Raw genomic sequence first — 12,542 nt, 5'->3', positions numbered from 1 at the left:
GTCCCGGGGAAGATAGGATTAGGTAAGGGCTGGAGACTTGAACCTAAATCACTTATGGACACAGTTTAAGGACAGTGGCAGGTTTGACAAATCAGGAGATTTCGTCCCAGAATTAATAAGGAACTGAACTCCCACATCAAAACACAGAACAATAAGGCAAAATTTCCACCACATCTTGTCAATCAAGTTCAAATATACCATATGGGTATATGTATTATGGTAAAACAAAAATCCCATTTGAAATCACCGAGACAAGGAGGCTGCAGTTGGAGAAAAAAAGGAGTAGGAACTAAAATACAACACCTTAGTCCTTTGTTTAGCTTGTTGAACAAGGCTGCTAACAAAAGGAAATGATTACGATCAACCGTCGAAGGTAGTTGCAGCAGTGGTGGTCGAGAACAGCAAACGGAAAGCTGGAGGAGGATTTGTGAGAGAGTGGTGGCATCAGTTATGAAAGTGGGTGAAGTGCACCCTACAGAGAAAAGCAGTGGGTGAACGTCTGCAAAGAAAGTGAGGTAGGTGGCTACTGGAGGATCAACCACCCAGACGGAGGCGGTGGGAGTCTGAAGTATCCATACTCCCTGCAACGGCGGGTGCACAGACTTCCAAAAGGACAGTAACGTTATCAGGCGGGAAGAGCAGCCGCCCCATCAAAGAGGAGAACAATCCCCGAATGCAGTGCCTGTACCATGGGGAGCAGGTATCACAACCAAATAGAGGAGAGGGTATCAACACCCCCTCCCGAACCACAAGAAGCCAAAATGTATACAACACCGCCCAACCCCCTCCGCTCCACCCCCCCCCCCAACCGTCGTTGGCACAGGTCCCTGGTTCCAAGTAACAGCTGACCATGAGACAGCCAGATGGGTTTGGGGGGAGGGATTAGGGCAGAGGTTGTTGATAGGTAAGGGGGTTATAGGAACACCAGCAAGAGGGTTAGGGTAACCAATTGGATAGGGCGGAGGTCTTGGGGAAAGAATATCTTGACATACAATCACTCTTAATGTGATTCTGTAATAACCTGCATTCACCTATTTCCTGACCCTAGACCACCTAACTTCCTTTCTCAGACTCAATATAAATCACAACCTCTCCTGTCCCATCATGGCGGGATTTGCCCTCATACCGATGCAAGCAACATAAAACATAGCAAAGGCTCGGACAATAAATGACATGATCACATATACAACATATACTGGGTGTCACGATTATCATTTTTAGCACTTTGCTCTGTACACCTTGCCCTCTTCCTTTCCTTGTGTTCACCTCACACAAGGAGGCAATTAGGCAACCATATCTCCCTTGCCCTAAAGCCTACATAAGTGTCCATCCCCCCACAAGCATGTCCCACACTTGTGTTTACCGCATCGACTTGGTCTTTGTACACTTTCATTTATCTCCAAACATGGACCCATATCGAGATAATGCCCCAGGTATTCTGAGAATATGCAAGCATTTAACAAGGCCACTTATCTGAGGCTCAGGAGCCTCGTGAGGACTCCCGAGTGAACTTTGTCAGGCAGCATCCAACTCTCATGCTGCCTGCACTGCGTTTCTCCCAGTCTCACCCCTGCAGTCCGGGAAGCATCATCGCCACGTCCCGGGAAACCTAGTTGAAAGGTTTGCCGCGTTCAGTGACCAAAAGAACAGACGCTCCACATTCCTCCGCCGTGCCTCTATCAATCACCAGTACATGGCCCAGGCGGAGGCGCCCCTCATCAAGCCCGAACGGCGTGCCGTACGCCCTTCACAGTGCCAGCCAGGGCCCTAAAGTATGCCAGCACCAGGGCTTATTAGCGTTCTCTTGAGGACTACGATCACAACAGTAGCATGCTCCCACACTCCCGACAGCGGGCCCCAGATACTCAAGTGAACAGACCCCGATTTCAAACAGAGTAATGGTAACAGACGAGCAGCACCACTAAGAAGCTTTGCAGCCTGCTGAGGAACACTAGCACCTCAGGTGGTGCCAGCTTTTACCTTGGAGAGCCCAATAACGTCCCACAGAAGAAACGGGACCTAGAGGACTATTGGGTGCCTACCAGAACACCTGCTCTAAAAACCTAAGGTACAGCAGGTGAAAGGGGGGTTTGGGCGGGTTGGCTGGACACCTTAGCGTGTGGGATCAAAAAGGGGACATTGAATAATTACTCCAAAACACATGGCAAATGACTATTTGCAGAAATTAAACAAATATTCAATGATAACCAAACCACTTTACGCATCCCAAAAACTCTGGGGAAACAAAACAAAAAAAGAGACAAAATACATAAGGCATTCTCTTTATGTGTGACAAGACTGCAGGCCACCCCAAGACACCTTGCAGAAGATTCATGTTGGAGAAAAAGCTCTAATGGAAGACACTTTGTGCATTTGAATAGGAAAGCCTATAAAATGACCAACAGAGACAAAATAAGGAAAGACCAGGGAAGGGGATTGTCCCCCTGGCATTGTGGGCTTCAAACCCCAGAGAGTTGGAAAAGACCAGGGAAGGGGAGTGTCCCCCTAGCAATTAACGTTTACTTCAAGAATAGTAGGCATAAGAGCCATTTAACGCCTGCAGGAAGAAAGCCAATTATTGGTTATTTTCCCCAGGTAATAGTTTTGTGGTATATTAAGTACGATGGACAGAATGGGTATTGGAGATAGGACTGTGGACAATTTATTTTGGATATCCGAACAAAGAATGGTCTATAATTTAGCTGCCTTGAGGCAGGGAAACTCCTCCAAATTACGGGCAGTCAAGCATCCCCGCCCCCTTTTTATTTAAAATAAAAGCACTGTGAAACACACTATTGTGTATATGTTGTTACCAGGAATCTCACACAGGTCAGGAGGACACTGCGATGATTTTTCACCTGATTATTTATTAAACGATATAGGGCCAATCTTTCCCTATTGCTATATGGATTTTCCCTTCCTATATAAATACTTAAGGTGCTCGTCAGTCATCAGAACTCAAAATTAATCAGTCCTCTGTCAAAAAACGATTTCTAACTGACACTATGCTAACCAATTTAAATAAGATCAGGAGAACAATCTTTCGATCTTCATGCATCGTTAGGGATACTTTTTCAGTCTATCCCTTTAGTCTCTTTCTTCTTCCTACCGTTCAGGTTGATGTCCCCTTGTGAGTCTGAGAACATATTTGAGGAACTTTGTGACATAATTTCTTGTCTGGGATATGCTGTCTTCGGGCTTAGGTTTCCAATTTACCTTGCATCATTAACTCTAAATATCTCTTCCCTTAAGTGGTTGCCTGTATTTCGCGTCGTATTTCTGTAAGTCTCATCCGTATTCTCTCAGGGATAGTCTCCACTCTACTTCTTGACTTATGGGGTCCTTTCTCGTCTTTCAAGTGTCTTTTGCAGCCCTGTCATAGTGAGCGCTCTTTCAGGTTTACTATTGGTTCATACAAGTCCCTGATATTCTCCACTCTTTACTCATTCACTTATGGGGTGTTTTCTCCTTCTTCCCGGGTATTTGTGCCCCTGCCATAGTACTCTCTCTCACTCAAGTTTATTTGTGAACCTTTCTCACATTAATACAGTTCCACTTTATCTATTTCAAAGTCAACGCCTCATCGATGTCAAGTTCTCTCGCTTTCCCAGACAGCCTCCCAGTTTTCCTGCTGTCCACGTTACCTCAGACTTATACAGTAAATATTAGGTTCACAATATGAAGCTCAAGTACTTATAAAGACCAGGCAGGTATGTTCTGGAGTGAAAAGTAATTTGTTCTGTACGTATGTTTCTTCTGGAATCTGTGGAAATGACCAAAAATAAATTAAATAAAAAAATAAATAAAAAAAACACGAATGGGAGATGTATTCGAATTTGGGCTCAAAGAAAACTACAAGTAGCTGAAAACTCGGAATAAATATCCCATTTGGTTCGATTATGGTGAAGGGGAACCGGTGGTGTCCCCCACACACCTGCTCACTATAATCACAGCATAAGGTGCGGGGGTGTCTCCCGCGCCCTAAACAATAAAGGTAAAGAAAAAAAAGAAATGGATCCTGTGCCACCAGTTCCATGCACGTAAGTGAAAGACATGCCAGACATGTCAGCGGGAGAAAAAAGCCATTTTTATTTTAATGACTTTCGAACAAATCATGGACAATCAATTGTTATAGCTAACCACAATTTCTCTTTTTGGGGCGATTCCCCCCCCCTTTGTTTTTGTATATTTGTGTTAATATTTTGGAATGTTTTCCCAGAGGATGTACTGTTAGTCTGCAATGCATTGGAAAATTCAGTATAAACTCCCTCTGCCTGTACATTTTACGAATCAAGGAATTTTGCCAATTGTATTGAGCCATTGCCAATGATGTTTTTGGAAGTTCCTCTTTAATACTATTCTAAATACATCCATGATTATTCATGTGAGGTGCTTCAATGATCCTGTCTAAATTGACAGGGCCCCTCCTCTTACATTAGACTTGGCTCCCAGTGAAAAGGGAGTACGTTTGGAGATCGGGCTACAGAAATCAGTTCTCTGAACCCAAATTTACCTACGTGGTGCCCACTCATCCTGGAATGGTAATGGCATTACTGGCACTTTTAAAACTACGACAAATTAGAGGTCCCACAAAAATGGGGCTAATTAGCCTCAGCTTTAATTCCGCCGGCGGAATTAGCGCCATAAATAAAAATGTTAATTCCACCACAACCAGTAGAAATTCTTCTGAAATTACAACAGCAATGGGCAGTAATAACGCTGTAAAATCAATGCAGTTTCCGCCCCCTAAAAGGTGGGGGTAAAAGCATCCAGGTGATGAAAATGAATCCACAGGTGCCAATAACTCATCAAAAGGGTCTTGAAGGCCCACACCTTCGCCAAACATTTCCAACAACATGCAGCCACAACCAGATATGAACTACGGGAAGGTCAACCTGCTACTGTTCATTGGGTTCTAGAGGCAAGAGCACAGATGGGAATGATGAAAGCAACGCAAAGTAAGGGGGGGGGGATGTGTGCTGCTGCAACTGCCCATACCACGTGTCCATAAATCCATCCATGGCACACAAGAGGCTATCACTCATTCATTTCCAAAAACATTGGTAGGAATAGAATATTAGAGGCCAGTGTTTTTGCATTACAGGAAACACACATTCTGGATGAGTAATAGACGGATACAATACAGTGCACAGGAAAGCAAGCCGAAATGAACAAGGTAGACCGTTTGGTGGTATATTGATTGGGGTGCGCAGCCATTTTGAGATCAGTGAATTTTGTCCCGATAGTGAAAGTCCATATATACTAGTGGTGAAATTTAATCCCTCCCATAATGGGAGACCGCAGAGCATCCTCCTTATTTATGTATATAATCCACCCAACGATGCATGTACAATTAGTGTCATTGAAGAATTAGAAAAATATTGGACGCATTGGGACTTGATGAATACTGTGCCACTATTTGTTGGTGGGGGACTTACATTATCAATGGTGTAAGAAAAGCTATGAATGGCTGGACAATAAACTAGGTATGAATGGATTGGGGGTGACGATAATACAACCCAGCGACGAAGATGTTGGCACTATTGATCCATAGCGTAGTTTTATTAATAGAGCCAACTTTTTTTTAGACCATCGGTTGTAGAAGACATTCCATATACTTGGTTTGTAGGGATGAAACTATCATGGATAGACTGTGTTGATCTCCGAAGGACTGCTGGATTGTGTTGGACAAGTTTGCCTTATACCTACTTACATAAGTGACCACAGTAGTTCAAACATTTGAAATTAGAACGCTGGGTTAGAGGGAATGCCTGCCCGGAATATGTAAAATAAAATGCAACCGGCAGTAGAATTTATTGGACATCAAACTACATACAAAAATAAGTCGAATTATTTGATGGTATGCTTTGGAGGACTTGTCGAGATGGTAACATGGATTTAAATTCCTAGCTGGCTTCTAAACAGCAGATACAGGACAAAGCTCAAAGCTATCTCGTAAAAATCTGCATAACAATAAACACTTTGATGTTATGATAAAAAATGAGAAAAGCAAACTGCATAAAACGATCAAAAATGTTAAAATATATATTAGATGAAGCTGATAAGAGAAAAGAAATAGCTCCTCTACACACATCTTACAAAAATCTTGTCCATCAACATGAGGCTTCCAAGCATTCGAAGAAGTATCTTAAACCAAACAGATGGTCATACATTCTGCTATATGTATAATTCATATAATACAGGCAATGGACAAAAAGAGCAGGATATAAAATGGTATACGTGAGGCAACACGAGTAAAGCACATTAAAGAGGTATATAACAAGGACTTACAAAATAGAAATACTGGAAACAAATTCCAAGAAATAATATCATATTTAACACAGAGGATATTGAATAATTAAGAAAACTAAAGCATCTAGGGTGGCAGGCCCAGATGTTATCCCCAATTTGAGATTTAAAAGTAACCCTGGTTACTGGGCTGATATATTCTCTGAAGTTTTTCAGACAATCACAAGTACCGGGTTTCTATCTACTAGCTGGAAGGCGACTATATTAATTCCAATATACAAGAAAGGTGTACATGATGACCCTTACAATTACAGACTATTGGCCCTGACTGATGCTTGTTCTAAGCTATTCGCACAAATATTATTTAAAGAGACGAACAAACGGATATTATCCAAGCAACAGTCTGGATTCCGCCAATGTATGTCGACTTTAACATTTGGTCACTTCTACACTTAATAAGGGGTAACCTGGGGAATGATGGCTCAGTTTGTACTTGCTTCATCAATTTATGCGATACAGTGGACTGTGGCTCAAATCCGTCTGAATCAGTAGGGACTTCCGAGTATGTCATCTGTGACTAATGTAGGATAAGGTGGCTCGTTAACACCAACGCTCTATAATTTGTATGTGTCGGACATGGGCAAGAATGTAGACAGATGCAGGAACTCCGCTGCCCCACCCAAAAAATTGGGGAGCGAGGACCTGGCTTGGCTTGCCTATGCAGACTATATGCTACTGTTGGACAGAATCCCTATTGGACTACAGCATAGTATGGAGGGACTGTTGGAATACTCCAAAAAGAATAATCATAGTGAATTTCAATAAAACTAAGATCATGGTGATTGGTAACAAAAGGAAAAGACTAGTAAATTCACATGGTCAATCGATTCACATAAGAGTGAGAATGTACATTCAAACATATTTGGGAATGTTTATATCAGACACTCTAAATAGGAAATCATTTGAGGGCTATGTTCGACAAAAATTTGAAAAACATTTTATGACCGTTCTTAATTTTGTAAGATCTAAATGTGGCTACTCGATTGAAGGTCTAATCAAGTTGTATAAAACCCGTCTTGTCCCATGTACATGTTATGGTTTGGAAGTATAGAAAAAACACCTTCCTGAAAAAAATAGAAGGGAAAATCTGATAGAAAGCCTTAGGCTTGCCCAAGAAAACGCCCATAGAAGGATTGGATTGTGAACTGTGGCCAATATCATTAGCTACACAGAAGAGGATAATGATGGGTATTGCCTATATTAGAAGGATACATAGAAGTGACGAGAAGAGCAGTATATATTCAAATTTAAAAAATATATTACGGAGAGAAAGTAAGGATGTTATGTTGAAATAATGGAGGCATGTTTTCCTGCTGATAAGGAGAGTCATATAACCGCTCCCCATATATGGGATCGAAATTCAAATCTTAGTCACCTGGGTAAATACAAGAAATATAGTGAGTATATTGGGCAGTTTCCCAATTGAGCAGCCGTGCACCTACTTGATAACCATGAGCCACACTGGAGCTAGAAGATTTATCATGGCATTAAGACTCGATCTACTTCCTACACTTTCGAGAACAGGGACATGGAAATGCAGCATACTCCCAACGAGTGTGTAGGCTATGTGACTGAGATTCAGACACCTAGACATCTTTTAACAAAATGTGCAATCTAAAAAGAGATCCACCAGAAGGGATACTTTAAAATGAGATCTATGTTAGATAATTACCAGAGTCATCACATCTGGAGTTTACTGTATTCAGGTAACTGCACAATTCTGAAGTTTACTACATACCATATTTGGTTGAAGATTTTAGAATGCCTCAGTGAAATTATAAAGGGCATTTTATTTTATGTTATTTAGGGTTCATCTGATTTAGCGTGTAATACAATGTGTACTTTTTGATACTATTCTTTGTAATGATTGTAATGATTGCAATATTATGTTTTGTAAATGTTCCGATTTTAATTGGATTCGATCTTGTTATAGGTTTTATTTAAGCATAACAAACCAAAAAAAACTCAGAATGCTGACGATCCATCATTTTTTAAGAATTAGGTAAGTGCCTTGCATATTCTCACAATGGCCTGGTACGAGTTGGGGACCTTAACACTATACTGGACATTGAGTTAGACAGGTCTACTGTTGGACCAGGGCACTATCCCAAGCCACCAGCGAAATATGGTAGGAGGGGGACATCGAGAATAAAGATTTTCCATAATGTCTTACTAGAAAGTCTTAATTCTATTAAAGACACGGAGGCGAGCATTATGCTTCTCTTTCTTTTATTTAATTAATTAAAAAAGGCTCAGCAGCAAAAATATTTTCTTTGGTGCTTGGAAAATATGTAACTGAAAACATAAACAGGTAATCATGTCAAATGTCTCTAACAGTCCTGAAACACATAAAACTCCATTTCCCAGAAAGCCTGAGGAAAGTCCAACGTGATGTCACCAACATGTGACTAAATCCTCCAATGAGATAAGCATATCCCTCCATAAACAGTCCAGGATATGATGACACTTCCTCTTTCGAAGCTGCGAACTGTCCAGTAGAAAGTGTGAAACTGAAGCCATCTCATAGAAGTGAAGTATGCCGAGTATTAGGCAGACTGGTCTGTTGACGCTGTCAAGAGAGAAAAAAAAAAAAAAAAAAAAAAAAAAAAAAAAAATCGCAATCAGTTCATGTCAATCTAGTTCCCATATAGGGGTGGGAGAGAAATACAATCATTTGCAATATATGTATAACCATTCAGAATGATGTGTTAAAATTTCTCGCCGGGTGGGATAATGCTCGCCTCCGTGTCTTTAATAGAATTAAGACTTTCTAGTAAGACATTATGGAAAATCTTTATTCTATGTCAAGACCGGAGGCTCCCATTATGCTAGTTTAAAGCTTACTTACCACAACGGATGCCGGCTGTTCTACCGGTTTCAGGTAGAATTGCTTAAACACAGATTCACTTGCCCAGTCTGCCATTTTCATGATGTCGTCTAGTCGATCCCGACTTGGAAGGCCTTGGAAGCCATGGCTCCTCTCACGGAGTGGGCTCCGAAGTGCAAGGTATCTATTCCTGCTTGGGTCAAGGTCCACCGCACCCAGCGTGCTAGAGTTGGGGCGGAAACTGCTTTGTGAGGTTTGCGTAAGGCTATCAAAAGTTGCCCTTCTGGCGCGGTCCTGAAAGGCGCCGTAACCTCTTCGTAAGTCTTCAGGCATCTGACTAAGCAGAGCTTGGGCTGATCCTTGAAGGCAGGATAAGAGATCACTCTTGAGTTGCACTTAGTCCTTCTATGTATGTGGAATATAATGCCATCGGGGGAAAAGGTTCTGCCTGCTAGGTCTAAGGCTTTGACATCAGAAACTCTCCTGCAGGAGACGAGGCAGAGCAGTGTAGTGAGTTTGCCGGACAGGGCAGTGCGGGATGGTTCCTAATTATCTGGCCAGGACAGAAAAAGGTTGTGCACTTTATTAACGTCCCAAAGCTTGCTGTAACGGGACGGAGGCGGGACTGTAAGTCTGATGCCCTTGAGTAGCCTGCAAATTAGATGGTGCTCTCCTGCTGGAATCCCTTCTATAGGATTGTGGCCTGCTGAAATGGCAGAACGGTACGTGTTGACTGTTCTGTAGGCTAGACCTCTTTCTGCTAAGGATGCTAAGAAATTCAGAATTTCCTCTATAGGTGCTGAAACTGGATGTAGTCCTTTTTCTTGACACCAGTTTCTCCAGGCATTCCAAGAGTTAGAGTATCTCTTGAGAGTGGCAGGAGCCCAACTTTCTTCGATGAGGCTGACTGCCATGTGGGACATGCCTGGAACTCTCCACCTTGAACTGAAATCCTCCAGGCTGCCAGGGTCAGAGATCCGTGGAGGAGTAGAGGGTGATGATGTCCCGCTGGATCCAACAGGAGATCTGGAAATTGGGGTAGAAGGATTGGAAAATCCGAAGAAAGTTCCAGAAGAACTGGATACCAGGTCTGAGAGGTCCAAGAACCAATTCTGTTTGTTCCTGACGGACCTTCGCCAGGGTCCTCGCAATCATGTTGAAGGGGGGGAAAGGCATAGTGCACCCCTTCTGTCCAATGTTGGAGGAAGGCATCCGTCGACGTCGCTGCTGGATCCGGATTCCAGCTGAAGAACACTGGAAGCTGAGTGTTCAGGCGAGAGGCAAACAGGTCCTTGCACATGGGACCCCATATTTGTTGAATTCGGAGGAAGACTTCTCTGTCCAGTCTCCAATCGCTGTAATCTGTCGTGTTCCGGGAGTACCAGTCTGCCACTACGTTCGTAAGGCCTGGCAGATACTCCGCTGTGACTGAAATCCGGTGTTGTAGACAGAAATGCCAAAAATCTTTGGCTAATTCCGCTAGAGGTCGAGATCTGGTGCCACCCAGATGATTGATGTATCTTACTGCAGAGACATTGTCCATTTTCAGTAAGATACAACAACTCACTTTGTCTTTGGCGAAGGAGCTTACTGCGAAGGAACCCGCCAAGAGCTCTAGGCAGTTTATATGCATCTCGAGTTCTAGAGGAGACCAAGTTCCTCCTGTGGCTACTGAACCGCATCTCGCTCCCCAGCCGGAACGGCTGGCATCTGTCGCTATCACTATGTCTGGTGCAGACCCGAAGATAGCTCGGCCGTTCCAGGCCTCCATGTGCGTAAGCCACCAGTTGAGTTCTGTTCTGGCTTCCAGGTGACAGAGTCATCCGTTGTGAATAAGAGAGACTGCGTCTTAGGTGTTGTCCTTTCAGTCTCTGTAACTCTCGATAATGCAGAGGTCCGGGAAAGATAGCTTGGATAGAGGAGGAGAGAAGTCCTATACCCCTGCTAAATCCCGAAGAGAAATCTCTTCTCTCTGTAGAAGTCTGCGGATCTCCCGTTTAGTAGAATGAATCTTGGCAGTGGGAAGACGAAGTTGAGCTAACTCGGTGTCTACCACAAACCCTAGAAACTCTAGGCTTCTGGATGGAAAAGGGATTGATTTTTCCCAATTCATGAGGAATCCGAGACTGTGCAGTAGGTCTATGGCTAACCTGGTCTGTTGCTCTACCAGTGCTTGAGACTGAGCCATAAAGATCATATCGTCCAGGTATATGATCAGTCGAACACCTTGTTCTCTTAAATGTGCTACTACCGGTCTCAGGAGTTTGGAGAAAGCCCAAGGAGTTGAAGACCGACCGAAGGGCATACTCATAAATTCCCAGTTCTGAAGATTCCAAGAGAATCTCAGATAGCTTGCATAATCCTGATGTATGGGTACCGCGAGGTACGCATCTTTCAGATCCAGACGCATAAGCCAGTCGTTGGGTCTCAGAAGGTCTCTGAGCATGTAAATACCCTCCATTTTGAAATGACGGTAGACTATGAAATCGTTGAGCCTTCAGGTTTATCACTGGATGCACTGTCTCTTTTCTGCGTACCAGAAATATTGGACTGAAGAAACCGCCTTGGCTTGTACAGGGGCGAATTGCTTGTTTCGTTGCTAAACTGCGAATCTCTTGGTCTAATGCAACCTCGTCCTCTTTGGACATTGGAATGGGAATGGGAATGGGACGAAATTCTAGCCGCAAGCCGCAAACTGTATCTCTGACCCATGCGTCCCCTGATAAGGAATCCCAAGCATGCGCAAAAAGAGCTAGCCTCCCTCCTATAGGCATTTTGGGCGCTGGCGCTGCAATGGGTAGACTGACCTGTGGCTTGTTGTTGAGCTGGATATCGGCCGGCTCTCCTCCAACCGCGACCTCTTCCTCGCCCTCTCGATGGGAAGAAGGTATCTGCGCGATCTTGCCAGGCTTGTTGATCCCTGGATTGTTGAGGTCTTCTATCGAAAGAGTATCGGCCGGAAGAGCGACCTCTGCCTCGTCCGGCCCTGGTGAACATTTTTGAAGAAAAAACTCTTCTGATGGATGATTGCGCTTTGTCCAGCGCAGTGAAGGTGCCCACAAATTTTGACATCTCCTTCATGAAGGAGTCTCCGAAAAGGAGACCTTGGGCTGCCGCTCCAGATTCCAAATCTGCTAACTCACTTAGCTTGGCGTCGATTTTATAGAGAATACCTTTGCGGCGCTCAGTTGATATGGCACAGCTGGCGCTTCCGAGCAAACATATGGCTCTTTGAGCCCAACCTGATAGTATCAGAGGATCAATGGGTTCCTCTGTATTTATGGCTGCTTCAGCCAGTTCCAATATCTTTGCCAGTGGACCAGTGACATCCAGCACTCTGTCTTGGCATGACTTCCAGGCACGATCTATGCCTTTACGTGGATCTTTAGTATTCTTTCCAAGGAAA

At 43.5% G+C, this 12,542-nt stretch overlaps 1 protein-coding gene across 3 annotated transcripts in view; it reads right to left on the bottom strand.

Annotated features, from left to right (window-relative positions):
* Positions 1-12,542, bottom strand: part of LOC138551732 (glioma pathogenesis-related protein 1-like) — a 446,524-nt gene that overhangs the window by 325,898 nt on the left and 108,084 nt on the right. The window lies entirely within an intron of this gene.

The sequence above is a fragment of the Ambystoma mexicanum genome, chromosome 1q (assembly GCF_040938575.1).
Source record: "Ambystoma mexicanum isolate Mex_15411 chromosome 1q, UKY_AmexF1_1, whole genome shotgun sequence".
Taxonomy (NCBI): domain Eukaryota; kingdom Metazoa; phylum Chordata; class Amphibia; order Caudata; family Ambystomatidae; genus Ambystoma; species Ambystoma mexicanum.
The sequence above is the reverse complement of the archived record's forward strand: the minus strand, read 5'-3'. Positions and strand labels throughout refer to the sequence as shown.